Genomic DNA, 17,743 nt, shown 5'->3' with positions numbered 1-17,743 from the left:
CTTCTCTTTTATTCTCCTCATCCCCTTATCCTCAGGACCCTGATCGTGTTGCTGCAGCGCGTGCAACAAGCCACTGCAAAGGAGCAGAAAGAAAAGAGAACTAAAGAATTAAAATCGTCTTTTAAAATCCTGTCTCTGCCAACTTGCTGGCAATGTGTACTTGGAAAAATGACCTAACTGCTCTATTCTTCAGATTTTTAATCTGTAGAATGAAGATAGTATTTCCTACTGCATAGATTTATCATGGTTAAATTAGCTACTATGTATAAAGCACTCATTACAGTGCTTTATATAGTAAGCATAAGTGTTTGCTATCATCATTACTACATTATTATTATTCTGGAAAATGCTACGAAAAACAAGTTTTTCGAAATTATTTACAAACAGTAGTTAGGAAGACTGATTTGGCTTACAGAGTTTGATGTCAGTTTTGATGTTTGACTATTAATAGCTTTCAAGCCCAACATTCCTCCTTATCCTCATTGCCCCACATCTGATCAAGGTGATATAGTCCAAATGTTGTCTTCTTTGGTGTAAATTCAGACCACACAAGCCTGGACCAAGGCACAGGAACTCCACCCCTGACCCAACCCTATCTTCTTTCCCTCCTCTCTCAAACCATTTTCAAACCAGGTTAGGAGCCAGCCATGTTCTTCCCAGAAAGCTCCCACTGTGTGCATAAATTTTTCCATACCTCCTTGTTGTATTTGTGGGGTCATCAATTTCAACATCAGAAACAAATTCTGGGTGGGGCCTATCCTCCTTCTATGAAGGTTTTCCAAAGAGAGAGGAACTAATCCCAACAAAAATCAAATTATATAAGAAGCTTTGAAGAATGTTATAAAAGGCATACAGTCAACTAAAAGATTCTGAGAGATACATATTAGTGTTAAATGCATTTATGAGTATCTAAAAAGTAACTTAGTAATAAGTTACTAAGTTATAACTTATAAGTCGTAAGAAAGTAGTAAGAATTTCAAAGCCTTCTAAAATGTTAGTATCAATAAAGTGAAAAACCGTAGACCCTGAGTTCTCTTAATTTTCATAGTCTCAGGATTATCAAATTATTCATAAAGTGTACTGATTAAAAGGCAAGAGAGTAATGTAATTGTGGAGGGGCTCTATACTATTTCCAAATTCAAGTTCCATTTTTAAAACAGTGAGGTAGAATATTTTAATTAAAAAGCTTTTTGTTGGGCAGCCCGGGTGGCTCAGGGGTTTAGCGCCACCTTCAGCCCAGGCCCTGATCCTGGAGACCCAGGATTGAGTCCCACGTCGGGCTCCCTGCATGGAGCCTGCTTCTCCCTCTGTCTGCATCTCTGCCTCTCTCTCTCTCTCTCTGTCTGTGTCTCTGCCTCTCTCTCTGTGTCTCTCATGAATAAATAAAATCTTAAAAAAAATAAAAAGCTTTTTGTTTTGGGATGCCTGGGTGGCTCAGTGGTTGAGCGTCTCTGCCTGCGGCTCAAGGTGTGTGATTCTGGGTCCGGGGATCAAGTACTACATCAGGCTCCCTGCAAGGAGCCTGCCTCTCTCTGTGTAGCTCATGAATAAATAAGTAAAATCTTAAAAAATTCTTTTTGTTTTGATTTCATCAAGTTTTGTCCTCCTTCACTGATTCTACCTAAGTTTTATTTTGTTTTTCTTTAAAGATTTATTTTAGGGGCTCCTGTGTAGCTCAGTTGGTTGGATATCCAACACTTGGTTACAGGTCAGACCATGATCTCAGGGTCATAAAGATTTATTTATTTTATAGAGAGACTGTGTGCAGGTGCACATATGTGAGTGGGGGGAGGGGCAGAGGAAGGAGAGAAAATCTCCAGCAGATTCCCAGCTGAGCACAGAGGGGGATATGGGGCTTGATCTCATGACCCTGAGATCATGACCTGTGCTCAAATCAAGAGCCAGACACTCAACTGACTGAGCCACCCAGGTTCCCCAAGTACTGTCTAAATTTTAAGTGAGTAAAAATAACCTACAGAAGTGTCATGTTAGATCTAAACAAACAAACAAAAAAAATTAAGGAAAACACACACACACACACACACACACACACACACACACACACAAAGGGAACTAGAAAGAAGTGTACCAAAATGTTACTAGGATGATTTCTTGGTGGGAGAAACATAAATAACCTATTTTTTACTTTATAGTGTTTCATATTTCCTAGCTTATCTCGTCAGAGGAAGCCACTCACATGCTGATGCAGCTTTGCTGCTGTTGTCATTTTGTTTCCTTCACATTCAGTGTGCAAATGTGAATAGAAATTGTAGGCATGAGCACTTGTAGGCATGCTTAGGAATCTCAGGCAAAATTTTATCTGCCTAAAAAAGCACAGGAATATACATATTATCTATAATATTCAAAAATGATTGTGAAGACCAATCTGAAATATTATTTTAATTCTATGAATTTTAGTTACTATAGATATCATTTAAATCTGTATCTATATGTTTATAGATCAATACACACAACGATCATATGATCAATATATCAAACTAAGTCCTATATAGATGAAAAAAGCACAAGAACAAAGTTATAATTTATGGAAGGGTACAATACCAAAGGATTGAAATACTGCCTCAAATATAAAAATCATCTTTGCATATTCATATTCAACAGAACTCATATTTCTGTTTAAGGTAGCCTCCTCTTCCTTCAATCCTTGCTTCCTATCCTTGCTCTCATCTCTTTCTCTTTTACTTTGGTAACTTTCAGTAACTAGTATTTGTATATACCCTTATAGATTACAATGTACTTTTTACATACATTGTGTAATTAAGGGGAACCACTAGGAATATCCAAATAAGACTGGTAATGCAGTAGAAAGGTCTCAAGTATTGCAGATTGTATATATACAATTCCTTGTATCAGTAATATTATAACTTGACATTTATAAATTTTGTTCCTGGAAAAATGAATGAACTTACATGTATCTAATAATTAGAAGTCATCTCACTGGCACCCTCCAGTTTATACCATTTTAGAATTTACAAGCCATTCTTATACACTATATACTTTTTAAGAAGTTTTCAGTATTGAAGTATAGTTGACATACAATGGTAGTTTCAGGTGCACAACATAGTGATTCAACAATTCTATACATCACGGGATGTTTTCCACAGTAAGTGCAGTTACCATCTGTCATCATACAAGGTTATTACAATAATATAGACTATATTCCCTATGCTGTACTCTGTGACTTATTTATAACTGGAAATTTGTACCTCTTAATCCCCTTTACCTAACCCTTCCTTCCAGCCCTCTCCCCTCTCTCAAACACCAGTTTGTTCTCCATACTTAGGAGTCTATTTCAAATATTTGTTTGTTTATTTATTTTCTAGATTCTACATAAAAAGGAAATCATAAGGTATTTGTTTTTCTCTTATTTCACTTGCATAATACCCTCTAGGTTTACCTATTTTGTCACAAATGGCAAGATCTCATTTTCTATGGTTGAGTCATATTACATTGTTTATATATACACCATACCATCTTTAGCCATTCATCTATTGGTGGACACTTGGGCTGTTGCTTTCATATCTTGGCTACTGCAAATAATGCTGCAGTGAACATAAGGTGCATGTATCTTTCTGAATTAGTGTTTTTGTTTTCTTTGCATAAATACCCAGTAGTAGAATTATTAGATCATATGATGTTTCTATTTTTAATTTTTTAAGGAGCCTTCATACTGTTTTCCACAGGGGCTGCACTAATTTACACTCCCACAGAGAGTGAACAAGGGTTCCTTTTTTTTCCACATTCTTGCCAACATTTATTTCTTGTCTTTTTGATAATACCTATTTTGACTGATGCAACGTGAAATCCCATTGCGGTTTTGATTTACATTTCTTTGATTATTAGTGAGGTTGAGCAATCTTTTCACATATCTGTATGTCTTCTTCAGAAAAATTTCTATCCATGTCCTCTGAATACTTTTAATGGGATTATCTGAGGTTGAGTTATAAGAGTTATTTATATATTTTGAATATTATTGAATATTCAATATATATATTGAATATTTGAATTCAATATTGAATTCAATATTGAATATTCAATATTTATATATTTTGAATATTATTGAATATTGAATAACCCCTTATTGAATATATTATTTGCAAACAGGATGATTTTTCATTTTGTTGATGGTTTCCTTTGCTGTGCAAAAGCTTTTTATTTTGGTGTAGTCCTAATAGTTAATTTTTGTACACATTAGGACATTTAATACAAAGCAATTCCAATTTCTCCAAAATACTTTGTAGGACTTAAAACTTGGCATACTGCCAACCAAACAGAGGAAAGAGTAGACTTCCTTTCACAAAGAACACCAAAGTTGCTACCAAAAAAGGAAAGAGTGGGGATCCCTGAGTGGCTCAGCAGTTTAGCACCTGCCTTTAGCCCAGGGCGTGATCCTGGAGTCCCAGGATGGAGTCCCACATCAAGAGCCTGCTTCTCCCTCTGCCTGGGTCTCTGCCTCTGTGTGTGTGTGTCTCTCCTGAATAAATAAAATCTTTAAAAAAAAAAAAAAAGGAAAGAGTTTTCAACTGAAAATGGAGAGTCAAGTAGCCAGTATCTCTTTCAAGATACAAGAAAAGTACAGGAATAGTTCCTTGTAGAAATCATCCAATTCTGTAGATCTCTTCACTGATAAATCTGCTGATTCTTTACTAATAATCATACCTACAACAGGAAGTCTGTCATCAGTTTAATAAGCACTAAAAGGAGGCAGTATCTATTCCAAATAGTTTGCTGAAATGGCAGAAGGCTATAAATAGAAAAAAATTAAAAAAAAAAAAAAACCTTGAGGAACCAGTGACAGAAACTAACAACATGCTTTCCTGGTGTATAAAAATGCCCTATGTCCAGGAAGTTCTGACTTTATGTTTTCTTTGGTCTTGACATTTGTTGCATGTAGCTATCTAGCATTTATTCACTTTGGATTCACTGCTATTGGTTATAAATTTTAAATTATGTCTAGTTCCCTCCCCTACTAATTTTATAAGTTTAAAAGCAAACATCTGTACAATTGCATTTTATAATAATTTCAACATGAAAACATTTCATAATACATTAAAGCAAAATGATTTAACAGAAAAGTAAAGCACATAGCCTAGTCAGGCTAAAAGAGAAGCAGAAGGGAAGACACACCTGTTGGCCGAGGCAAGTGGCTCATGCCCACAGTCCTTCCACTTGTCTCATACACATGACAGGCCTTGGGTGGGAACACTTCCTTACCAAGGCAAAGAGCATACACGACCTGTGTTGATCTTATCACCTTGTATAGGAATATATATCTCTGTTTCAGGCTCAGTGTGTACTTCTTTATTCCACTTAAGTGGCTGCATGGAAGGCCCTGAGACGTGCCCGTAGCTTTCTGTATTTCAGGCTCCACGGGGGAGGTGTCAGGTGCTTCCCCTGCAGCACACTAGGGGTTGATGCAGGCTTTTTGTCTTGCATGGGCTGCCACGGAGGACCAAAGCACACTATTAGAGCTGATCTTGTTCTGCTCTTCTAGATATGAGTAAAAGCAGTGTTCCATCCAGTGCGTAACTGTGTTGTGTTTTCCTTGGCGACTCTGGTACTAAGTGCAGTAGACAAAATGCACTATTCCTGGTGGCTGGTGTAATGATGAGCTTTGCTGTCCTCCATATAGTTGGGAGTCTTCTGGCATTGTTAACACTGGTGCACAGTGTTCTGCTTAATGATAATGGCAAAAGTAATTCCTCCCTATTTTGTCTATTTGATTAACCTTTGTAATTACAATTGTCATTCTCAAGGTATGGTCCATGAATCATGAGGGGATTCCAAAACTTTTCCGTGGCCTACAATGTCAAAACTACTTTTATAATACAAGCTTCCCTCATTTCCTAAAAGCAAAGCATTCCTATGAAACCGTCCATTAGGCAAAAGGGGGTGAAGCGAAGAAGGAATTACCATTAATTTATACAAAAAATGTTTTAAGTGTTCCCAGACCCAATAAAATCCTCTTAGGCTTTTCTGATACCTTACAACACGTCTTGCTAATGGATGCACAAAATAAATTGAGATAAATCACGGATGCAAACAGACACAATTCAAAGCTGTAGTGGCTCCACACCGAGATGCTGAGTATAGTTTCTAGGGAAAGAGCTCGGCAGCGCCATCCTCTCTACTTGGGGTGCACAGCCTCTATAACTGCTTGCTGTAAAACAAATGCTAAACACTATTTTTGCTTTAGGTAAAAGTGGAAATCCTCTATGGCTTTCTTTCAATTAGTGAGGAGAGAGTATAATGTAGGTCTTTCATAAATGCCAGGTGGCGTAATGCAAACTTTCAAAGATCTGAGGATACTTGTAACACCAAGATGCTGCTGGACTTCTGGCTGTGCTGACATTGTACTAATGGTACAAAATTAAAAGTGGTAAGACTGCTAGCACCTTAGTACAAATCAAAGCAGTAGCACCAAACCATACAAGCAATTCTTGTATTCTTCACCGGTATTTACTCACAGCAAACACACTGTAACTCTATTAAGATATGTCTTTAACTCTATAAAATTAGGGATATATACGTTCAAGCACAGTTTAAGACAATGTAATAAATACACTAGAAAGTCATTATCTACTCTCACGTACTTTGATCATACCTAATTGTATCAAACTCCCTGAAATGATGGAAATTGCAAGTTGCACTAAGAAATACAGGTGCCCTGTCTGTTCGTGTCTAAAATACAATTTGCTGAACATCATAGAAGATGAATGAATAAGAACAGCAACAGCAACAAAAAAGGTTCTAAACTTACCAGTAAAGTTACTGTGCAGACTTAAACAAGTTACCATAATGACAAGTCTCCTGAGGTTACATGTTAAGCTTCACAGAAAGCTAAACATTCTACACATTAAAAAAATACAATGACTGATCCCTTTTCTTGGTGACTAATTCCTATGCACCCCTTCCCCAATCATTTTGAGCGAAGAAAACTTTTTCCATACAAGCACTCTTACTAGCCTGTGAAATTTTAAGTGTCTTCCCTTTGAGTTCTATTCAGTCATTTCTCAACAGCAGTAGAAACATGCAAATCCAAAATGTCTCTTTTGACATTTCCAGGGTAAGTATGACTTCAGTCTAAGATATCAGGCTACTTAGAAGGCTTCTTTCACCGTAACATTTTAACAGGTGAACTCTTGTCATTTCTTCCTTCTTTTCTGCCTTTTATCAGTTGTTTTGAAACTACTTTGGACATTTAATTAAATCAAGGTTCTGAGATTGTACACTAGAAATTCATCATAAACCGACAGTTGTAAAGCACTCAGACTGGGTCTTTTATCCTTGTTTTTAAGATTATTTACTTATTTATTTATTCATGAGAGACAGGCAGACAGACACAGGCAGAGGGAAAAGCAGGCTTCATGCAGGGAGCCCAATGTGGGACTCAATCCTGGGTCTCCAGGATCACACCCTGGGCCAAAGGCAGGCACTCAACTGCTGAGCCACCCAGGGATCCCCCTATCTTTTCTCTTTCTTTTCTTTTTTTAAAAGATTTTTTATTAATTTATTAGAGAGAGAGAGAGAGAGAGAAGCAGGCAGAGGGAGAAGCAGGCTCCATGCAGGGAGCCTGACATGGGACTCGATCCCAGGTCTCCGGGATCACACCCCGAGCTGAAGGCAGCGCTAAACCACTGAGCCACCAGGGGCTGCCCCCCACTATCTTTTCTACCTGGTTTTAGCTCAGAGGATATTAGTCACAAGAAAGAAAAGCCCATTAGCAGAAATTGTCGAATTCTTCAAACAGTGTGCTTGCTTTATGTGTGTGGGGGGTACACAAGGACTGTTGTTTTGACCACACACAGAATTTGGGTATGGGTGTACTCTATGTTGGTAACAGAAAAGGCATCTTTTTTTAATTTTCTTTGTTTTCTGACTAATCTATACTCTAAAATTGTTGATATTTCATCAGTTTCAAAATTTATTTCTAGTTGAAAACTGTAATGCCACCTATCCTTTAAAAGAAAATCAATGTGTGGTTGGTTCTTGAGGCTTTTCTTTGTGCTGCTGATACACTGGCAAAGCTTGTACTTTATATAACTAATGAAAGCATTTCTACCAGTTGCAACATGAGATTCAAAGTCTTCCCCTAGGGAAGCAAAAGGATTGGGCATTATGCTTTCCTCTGATAACATCAGAATCACATGAAATTTACTAAATTTTACATTTGAATTCATTAATTTAACAACACAGACCTACAAATAGAAAAAAAAAAACCCTAGAGAAATGAACGCCAGGCATTTTAAAGATCCCTGGGTGGCGCAGCGGTTTGGCGCCTGCCTTTGGCCCAGGGCGCGATCCTGGAGACCCGGGATCGAATCCCACATCGGGCTCCCGGTGCATGGAGCCTGCTTCTCCCTCTGCCTGTGTCTCTGCCTCTCTCTCTCTCTGTGTGTGACTATCATAAATAAATAAAAAAATTTAAAAAAAAAGAAAAGGCATTTTAAAAGACTGGTGTCATTTGCTTCAACGTGGATGGAACTGGAGGGTATTATGTTGAGTGAAGTAAGTCAATCAGAGAAGGACAAACATTGTATGTTCTCATTCATTTAGGGAATATAAGTAATAGTGAAAGGGAATATAAGGGAAGGGAGAAGAAATGTGTGGGAAATATCAGAAAGGGAGACAGAACATGAAGACTCCTAACTCTGGGAAACGAACTAGGGATGGTGGAAGGGGAGGAGGGCGGGGGGTGGGGGTGAATGGGTGACGGGCACTGAGGGGGGCACTCGACGGGATGAGCACTGGGTGTTATTCTGTATGTTGGTAAACTGAACACCAATAAAAAATAAATTTATTATAAAAAAAGACTGGTGTCAAATCTTTTTTTCCTCACAGTTTTATTGAGATATAATCAAAATACAAAAGGGCTGATATTAAATCTTTACTACAGGCATAAAATTTTAAAAATAATCTATTGTGTGAGGTGCTTGGGTGGTCCAGTCGCTTAAGTGTCTAACTCTTGATTTTAGCTCAGGTCATGATCTCAGGGTCATGAGATTGAGCCCCTCGTCCACTGTGTTCTGCACTCAGCCTTAGATTCTCTCCTTCTCCCTCTGCCCCTGCCCTGCTCACAGGCTCTCTCTTGTACTCTTTCTCTCTCAAATAAATAAATAAAATCATTTAAAAATATCTATTATGAATGTGGAGGGAATAATGTTGCTGAAATGACATTTAGTTACCTGTAACTCCACACAGGTACTAACACAATGATACACTTATAACCTACAGAGTTCTACCTCACAAATTTACTAAGAGTTCTTTTTTATAGATTTCTGTAGCATTTAAAGATTACAGAAAAACAGTATCACCATATACAGTAGTCCTTCCTTACCTGCAAAGAATAGGTTCCAAGACCAACAGTGGATGCCTGTAACCTCAGATAGTAAACTGAACCCTATACATACTTTCTATGTTTTTCCCTATACATACATACTTGTGATAAAACTTAATTCATAAATTAGACAAGAAATTAACAATAATTAATAAATAGAACAAGTATAATACACTGCAATAAAACTTATATGAATGTGGTCTCTCTCAAAACGTCTTAATGTACTATACTCACCCTTCTTGCTGTGATGATGTTCAATGATAAAATATCCATGTGATGAGATGAAGTGAGGTGAATGATGTAGGCATTGTGACATAGTGCTAGGCTACTACTAACCTTCTGAAGGTACGTCAGAAGGAGGATCATCTGTTTCTGAACCACGGCTGACCATGGGTAACTGAAACTGTAGAAAGTGAAACCACGAAGGGGGGGACTACTGTACTGTCCCCCCCTGTTTCCTGTTATTAACATCTTGCATTAGTGTGATACAGTCTTCTTTACAATTAATGAGCCAATCGTGATGAATTATTACGAACTAAAGTCCACAGTTTACATTAGGCTTCACTCTCAGTGTTGTACATCTATAGATATAGACAAACGTTTAATGACCTGTATCCATCATTATAATACCATACTATGCTATGACTTCTTTCAGATACTAAGATTTCTTTCTTGTTTTAAAGGTTTTATTTATTTATTCATGAGAGTCAGAGACATAGGCAGAGGAAGAAGCAGGTTCCCCCGGGGGCAGGGCGGGGGGGGGTGCTGATGTGGGACTTGATCCCACGAGCCCAGGATCATGACCTAAGGCAAAGGCAGATGCTCAACCACTGAGCCACCCTGATGCCCCTAAGATTTCTTTCACTTAGCAATGTACACTTAAGATTCCTCCATGTCTTTCCATGGCTTGATACCTCATTTCTTTCTATCACTGAATAGTATTCCATTGGATAGATGTATCACCGTGTGTTTATCCATTTACCTACTTAAAAGCATAGCCAAAGAACATGGCCTATTGAACCACATACCATACAGTGCATGCAGATGTCTATTTCACAAATTGCTGCAATTAAAAAAAAAGATTTTTTAATAGAAAGTGCTTTAAATTCCAAGCAGATTCATTAAATTTAAAAGATTTTAATGAAATGAAGTTTAATGAACAAATGAAATAAATTTAATGAAAAATTAAATCATTATGTACTATTGAGCCTATGACACATGGAAACATAACATATTTGCTAAACAAGGTGAGTAGGTGCAAAGCTGTACTAGGCTAAAGAAATTACTCCAAATGGTAACATGAACCCATATGAAAAGAACCAAAAGTCATAAATAAAAAGGTCAAGGTCAGGGGTGTCTGGCTAGCTCGGTTGGTAGAGCATGTGACTCTCATTCTTGGGGCTCTAAGTTCGAGTCCCATGTTGAGCGTTAAGATTACTTAAAAATAAAATCTTTAAAAAAAGAAGTCATGGTCATTATAAGAAAAGCTATAAATATGTATATGCTCTCTTTCAGCTTCTTTAAGAGATATAATCATTTTAACAATGTACTATAGGGTTTGTAACATCTGTATATATGATAACAATTATACCATAAAAAACAGAGAAATAGATTAAAACTACATTGTAGTGAGGTTTTTAATTTCATCGGAATTAAGTCAGTATAAATTAAGATGTTTATGGTAAGCCCTAGAGCAACCACTAAAAGAAAAAAAAAAACACAACGAAAAAAAAAAAACCACTTTAAAAAAAAATGATGAATACCTATGAATAAATTTAACCAAGGAGATAAAAGACTTGTACTCTGAAAACCAAAAAACATTGATGAAAGAAATAAAAAATGTGGGCAGCCCGGGTGGTTCAGCAGTTTAGTGTCAGCCCAGAGCCTGATCCTGGAGACCCGGGATCAAGTCCCACATCAGGCTCCCTGTATGGAACCTGCTTCTCTCTCTGCCTGTCTCTCTCTCTGTATCTCTCATGAATAAGTAAATAAAATCTTTTAAAAAAGAAATTAAAAATGACACAAAAGAAATGTATTCCATGCTCATGGATTGTAAGAAGCAATATTGTTAAAATGTCTATACTACCCAAAGCAATCTATAGATTCAATGCAATCCCCATCAAATACCAACAGCATTTTTCACAGAACTATAACAAATAATATTAACACTTGTGCGGAAACACAAATGATCCCAAATAGCCAGAGCAACCTTGAGAAAGAAGAACAAAGCCGGAGGGATCATAATTCCAGATTTCAAGTTATAGGAATCACTACAGTATGGTACCGCCACAAAAATAGATACACATAGATCAATAAAACAAAATAGCCCAGAAATAAACTCATGCCTATATGGTAATTAATCTATGACAAAGGAGACAAAAATAAGCAATGGAGAAAAGACAGTCTCTTTAACAAATGGTGCTGGAAAAACTGGACATGCAAAAGAATGAAACTGGACCACTATCTTATACCATACACAAAAATAAACTCAAAATGGATTAAATACCTAAATGTGATATATGAAGCCATAAAGCCATAAAACTCCCAGAAGAAAACAAAGGAGTAATTTCTTTGACATCAGCCATCACAAAATTTTGCTAAATATGTCTTAGACAACAGAAATAAAAGAAAAATTAAACTATTGAGACTATACCAAAAGAAGCAGCTTTTGGGCAGCCGGGTGGCTCAGTGGTTTAGCACTGCCGTCAGCCCAGGGCGTGATCCTGGGGACCTGGGATTGAGTCCCATGTCGGGTTCCCTGTGTGGAGCCTGCTTCTCCCTCTGCCTGTGTCTCTGCTTCTCCCCACCCCCCCCCATCTCTCATGAATAAATAAATAAAATCTTTATAAAAAAAAAAAAGCAGCAGCTTTTGCACAGCAAAGAAAACCATCAACAATGACAAGGCATCCTTATGAATAGAGAAGATACTGCAAGTGGTATGTCTGATAAGGAGTTAATGTCCAAAATAGATAAAGAACTCATACAACTCAACACACACACACACACACACACACACACAAAACCCACAAATAATCTGATTAAAAATGGGCAGAGCACCTGAATAGATATTTTTCCCCCAAAAGACACACAAATGTCCAATAAACATATAAAAAGATACTCAACATTACTAATCACCTGGGAAAAGCAAATTAAAACCACAATGAGATACCTTCTTACACCTATTAGAATTGAAGAGATAAGAAGTAACAAGTGTTGACAAGGATGTGGAGAAAAAGAAACCTTTGTACCCTGCTGGTGAGAATGTATATTATTGAAGCCACTGTAGAAAATATTATAGAAGTTCCTCTTAAGATTAAAAATTACAAAAACAGAGTTAAAAAAAGATTAAAAATCACAAATAGAATGGTCCAGTAATTCCACTACTGAGTATTTATCCAAAGAAAACTGAAACACTAATTAAGAAAGATATATGCAGGAGGGCCTAGGTGGCTCAGTTGGTTAAGTGTCTAACTCCTGGTTTCAGCTCAGGTCATAATCTCATGGGTGGTGAGATCAAGCGTGGCACTGGGCTCCATGCTCAATGGAGAGTCTGCCTGAAGATTCTCTCCTTCTCTTTCTCTATCTAAAATAAATACATCTAAAAAAAAAACATATATGCACCCCTATGTTTATTGCAGCATCATTTACAATAGCCAAGATATGGAAGCAACACAAGTGTCCCTCCATAGATGAATAGATAAAGACAATGTAGTACATATATACAATGGAATATTATTCAGCCACATAAAAGGATGAGATCTTGCCATTTGCAACAATAGGAATTGATATAGAGGGTATAATGCTAAGTGAAGTAAGTCAGGCAGACAAAGACAAATATATGATTTCATTCATATGAGAAATTAAAGAAACAAAAAGAAAAAAGAGACGTAAAAAAATAAGACACTTAAATACAGAGAAAAACTGGTGTTTGTCAGAAGGGAAGTGGATGGATAGGTAAAATAGACCAAGGGAATTAAGAGTACACTTATCATGATGAACACTGAGTAGAGAATTGCTGAATAATTATATAATACATCTGAAACAAATATAATATTGTATGTTAATTATACTTCAATTTTTTTTAAAAAAGGAGAAAAGGTAAGCAAAAATCATTAAATAAACTGCTTCATTAGGAAATATTCACCTGCTGCAAAATAAAGCAGTAAAAGAGGGAGAGAGGAATAAAAAACACATTAGATATAAAAGGAACAAAGTAACATGGAGACATAATCCAACTGTACCAATACCATTGAATGCAAATGAATTAAGCATTCTAATCGAAAGGCAGAGATCATTAGACTAGACTAAAAAAACAAGATCCAACTGAGTGCTGTCTACAGGAGACACTACAGCAATGATGTCACACAAGCAGCAACCACTAGTCGGCTGAAATTACTGTATAAAACAAAGTATACACTTTCTTAAAAGTTACTAGAGGGACATTTTATAAAAGTGTCAATCAAAATGGAAAAGGTCTGTAAACAGGAATGTATCTCATGCAGAAGTGAAAGGAGAAACAACTATAACTGAAGTCTTTAAGACCCTGCTTTCAGGACTTTTAGGACTCCTGAGTGGCTGGCTCAGTGGTTAAGCATCTCCACCACTCCAGCTGGGGGTTTGATCCCTGGAATCCAGGATCTAGTCCCTCATTAGGCTCCTTGCAGGGAGCCTGCTCCTCTCTCTGTCTCTCATGAATAAATAAAATCTTGAAAAAAAGATCCCACTTTCAATTAGACAGCAACAGACTCCAAAGCCGTATCTGACTAAAACAGAGTTCTTCATTCCCTCTCCACCCCCACCTCCAAGATCTGCTCCTCCTTTGGTCTCTATCTCTGTAAACAGCAACTGCATCCATCCAACTGCTTGGGCCACAAACCTTTAAGTCGTGGGCTCTTGCACCCTCAATGAATCAATTGCACCCTCCATGCAATGAATCAATCAATTCTATAACCGGTCCTTTCAAAAATATATCCAGAATCCAGCCAGTTTTTCCATTTCCCCCCTGGTTGAAACTACCACCATCACTCACCAGGATTACGGAATTACACTCCTGACTGGATTCCATCTTTCCTTTTCTGGTGCCCTGCTGTCTGTCTCCATACAGCAGCCAAGTGGACCTTCCAAAACAAATTAAATCAGGTCATTCCTCAACGCTGAACTTATTCTGTAAATTTGAAATGAAATCTAAATTCTACTACCTCCCTTTCCAGCTTTTTTCCTATTCCTTAACCACTGCTCTCTCTCCACACTGAGCCCTTTGTTTATAATGCAATTCCTAAAAATAACATATGATGTACAAAAAGTGAGAAAGAATAGGCCCTAATATAACATGTGAATGGTAATTATTTATAGGTAAATTATAGACAAATACAATTTTTCATTGCAAAAAAAGTATTTCTACTTTTATGTTTTTATGGTTAACTTATGTAGTGAAATGTATAAAAAGCTGTGTATAAAACCCCTTACACCCAGCATGGTGATAGCATTTAGCCATATACAAAATCTGGAAATAAACCAAGCATGTTACAAAAAAAAAAAAAAAAAATCAGAACAAAAGAAATTTAAAAAAACGAAAAAAACTTTACATGTAGAGGGATGCCTGGATGGCTTAGAGGTTGAGCATCTGCCTTTGGCTCAGGGTGTGATCCCGGGGTCCTGGAATCGAGTCCCGCACTGGGCTCCCTGCAGGGATCCTGCCTCTCTCCATCTCTCATGAATAAATATTAAAAAAAAAAACTTTACATGTAGAAATAGCTAGTATTCACTAATATGTGATCCACGATTTCAATTAATTCTTATCACAACCCTTTGTGATGCAACTATTACTCTGAAGTGAAGTGATACTGAAGTTAAAATGAGGTTCGGAGAGATTAAGTTGCTTGAAGTGGCCAACTGGTGAAGCCCAGGTCTACCCCCTTGAACGGTCATGTTCTGAACACTAAACATCGCTTCGTGACAGTCCTATGCAATGGTGGAAAAGACATAGATATCCACTAACGACAGGAAAATGTACATCAAGTAGTTCTAAGTGTTTCTTGAAACTAGAATCATGTAAAGTAGATGCGTGTGTTATGTGAAAAAGCCAACCATCCCGTTCTACTCATAAGCATAAGAAAACTGAGTATTTCATATGAAAATAGGTCAAAAGCCAATATGTTAATGCTGGTTCAGTTTGGACAATAGAATTCTGGGTGGTTTTGTTTTGCTTTTTATATGTTGCAGATTTTCATGAATGCATCAGAACTCTGTTTCCGAAACAACAAAAAAACCCCTAAATCTTGTGGAACTAAAGTAAAAACCTTTTGTCCCGTAATAGAAAATTTAGCCTCCAGGGTCTTCCCCAGCTACGGATTCGGGGTCTAGATCTAAACTGCATAAAGAACCTGAGTTTCATCTAAAAGGCGATCTACATTCTTCTGACCCCTGAGAACTCTCCATGGATTTCACGATACTCTTGTCTGCAAACTTTGTTAAAATGAGCCAATTAAGAGCTTATTGGATTGAGACCCGGTAGCTTCCATGGCCCAGATGTAACCGTCTTTTCCACGGGAGGAACGTAATTCAAAAGCACTTTCCAACTGTCCCTGGAGTGTGGATCTTGCACGGAAATAGTAACACTTAAAAGGAAGTAAAGATGAAAGAAAGAAAAGAAAGAAGGAAAGAGAGAAAGAAAGAAAGAGGAAAGAAAAAAGAAGGAAAGAAAAAGAGAGGAAAGAAGAGAAAGAGAAGGAAGGAGAGAAAAGAAGAGAAGAGTGGAAAGAAAGGAGAGAAAAAGAGAAAGGAAAGAAAGAAGAGAGAAAGGAGAGAATAAAGAGGAGGAAGAGAAGAGGAAAGGAAGAAGAGAGGAAGAGCAGAGGAAGAGGAAAGGAAGAGCAGAGGAAGAGGAAAGGAAGAGGAAGAGGAGGAAGAGGACAGAAGTGGAGAGAAAGAGGAAGATAAAAGAAGAGGAAGAGGAAGAGGAAAGGAAGAAGAAAGGAAGAGCAGAGGAAGAGAAGAGGAAGAGGAAGGAAGAGGAAGACGAAGAGGGGAAGAGATGAGGAAGAGGAGAGGAAGAGCACAGAAGTGGAGAGGAAGAGAAAGATAAAAGAAAAGGAGAGGAAGAGCAGAGGAAGAGCAGAGGAAGAGGAAGGGAAGAGGAAGAGAAGAGAAGAGGAAGAGAAGAGGAAGATAAAAGAAGAGAGGAAGAGCAGAGGAAGAGGAAAGGAAGAGGAGAGGAAAGGAAGAGAGGAGAGGAGAGGAGAGGAAAACGAAGAGTGGAAGAGATGAGGGAGAGGAGAGGAAGAGGAAGAAGAAAGGAAGAGGAGAGGAAAGGAAGAGGAAGAGAGGAAGAGCAGAGGAAGAGGAAAGGGAGAGGAAGAGCAGAGGAAGAGGAAAGGAAGAGGAGAGGAGAAGGAAGAGAGGAAGAGCAGAGGAAGAGGAAAGGAAGAAGAAGAGAGAGGAGAAGGAGGAAGAAGAGATGAGGAAGAGGAGTGGAAGAGGGAGAGGAGAGGAAGAGGACAGAAGTAGAGAGGAAGAGGAAGATAAAAGGAGAGGAAGAGGAGAAAGGAAGTGGAGAGGATGATAAGAGGAGAGGAAGAGCAGAAGAAAGGAAGAGGGAGAGGAGAGGAGAAGGAAGAGATGAGGAAGAGCAGAGGAAGAGGAAAGGAAGAAGAGAGGAGGAGGAGGAAGAAGAGATGAGGAAGGAAGAGGGAGAGCAGAGGAAGAGGAGAGGAGAGGAGGTCGAAGACGCCCGCCGCCCCCGCCGCCGCCGCCTTCGGGCCCGGACCGGCCGCGGTGTCCCGGCGGCGGGGCTGCAGGCGCCGCGGTCCCAGGTTCTCCGCCGCGGGCGCGTGCGCGTCTTCTGGCTCCGGCCTCGGGCGGCCACGAGGGCCAGCCGCCGCCCCCCCCCCGGCCCCGGCCGCGGCCCTACTCGCTCGCGGGGGCCGGCGCCGCGCCCGGAGAACCGCTGGGCTCGGAAGGCGGCAGGAGCCGCGAGGCTGGCGGGGGCGGGGGCGGAGGCGCGGCGGGGCGGCAGCGGCCGGAGACGAGCGGCTCCCGGCCGGGCGGCGCGGCCACAGGGCGGGGGCAGCGGGGAGCCTGGGGCACGCCCACCCCTTCCACGCACGCACGCACGCACGCACGCACGCAGGCACACGCCGCCCTGGGCGCGCGGGCGGACGGCGGTGGGCCGGGACGCGCATGCGCGCGGGGGCCGAGCCTCCGGGGCCTTCCCGCGGCGAGTGCGGGCGGCGCCTGGCGGGCCCGGGCTCGGGTGCGGAGAGCGACGAGGCCGAACTGGGGCTTCCGTTGGTCCCGGAGTGAACGTTCGCCGGACTATCCGGCGGTCCGCGATGCTTGCCCTCGTGCAACGCCGCCCAAACCAAACCCCGCTCTTGCAAAATAAAT

General features: G+C 39.4%; 1 long non-coding RNA gene across 3 annotated transcripts; it reads right to left on the bottom strand.

Annotated features, from left to right (window-relative positions):
- Positions 1-4,496: 4,496 nt before the first annotated feature.
- On the bottom strand, positions 4,497-17,325 carry LOC129507991 (uncharacterized). Of its 3 annotated transcripts, none has more exons than XR_008664113.1 (4): positions 17,124-17,325; positions 14,388-14,475; positions 9,593-9,761; positions 4,497-6,377 (listed from the first exon to the last, which is right to left on the bottom strand). It is a non-coding gene; the product is annotated as an uncharacterized LOC129507991 (long non-coding RNA). The 3 variants fall into 3 exon arrangements; XR_008664115.1 differs by lacking the exon at positions 17,124-17,325 and adding an exon at positions 14,944-16,544; XR_008664114.1 differs by lacking the exon at positions 17,124-17,325 and having other exon boundaries at positions 14,388-14,695.
- Between the last annotated feature and the right edge of the window lie 418 nt (positions 17,326-17,743).

This window comes from Nyctereutes procyonoides, unplaced genomic scaffold (assembly GCF_905146905.1).
Source record: "Nyctereutes procyonoides isolate TBG_1078 unplaced genomic scaffold, NYPRO_anot_genome, whole genome shotgun sequence".
Taxonomy (NCBI): domain Eukaryota; kingdom Metazoa; phylum Chordata; class Mammalia; order Carnivora; family Canidae; genus Nyctereutes; species Nyctereutes procyonoides.
Note: the sequence above shows the minus strand (reverse complement) of the source record. Positions and strands in the feature narration are given on the sequence as shown.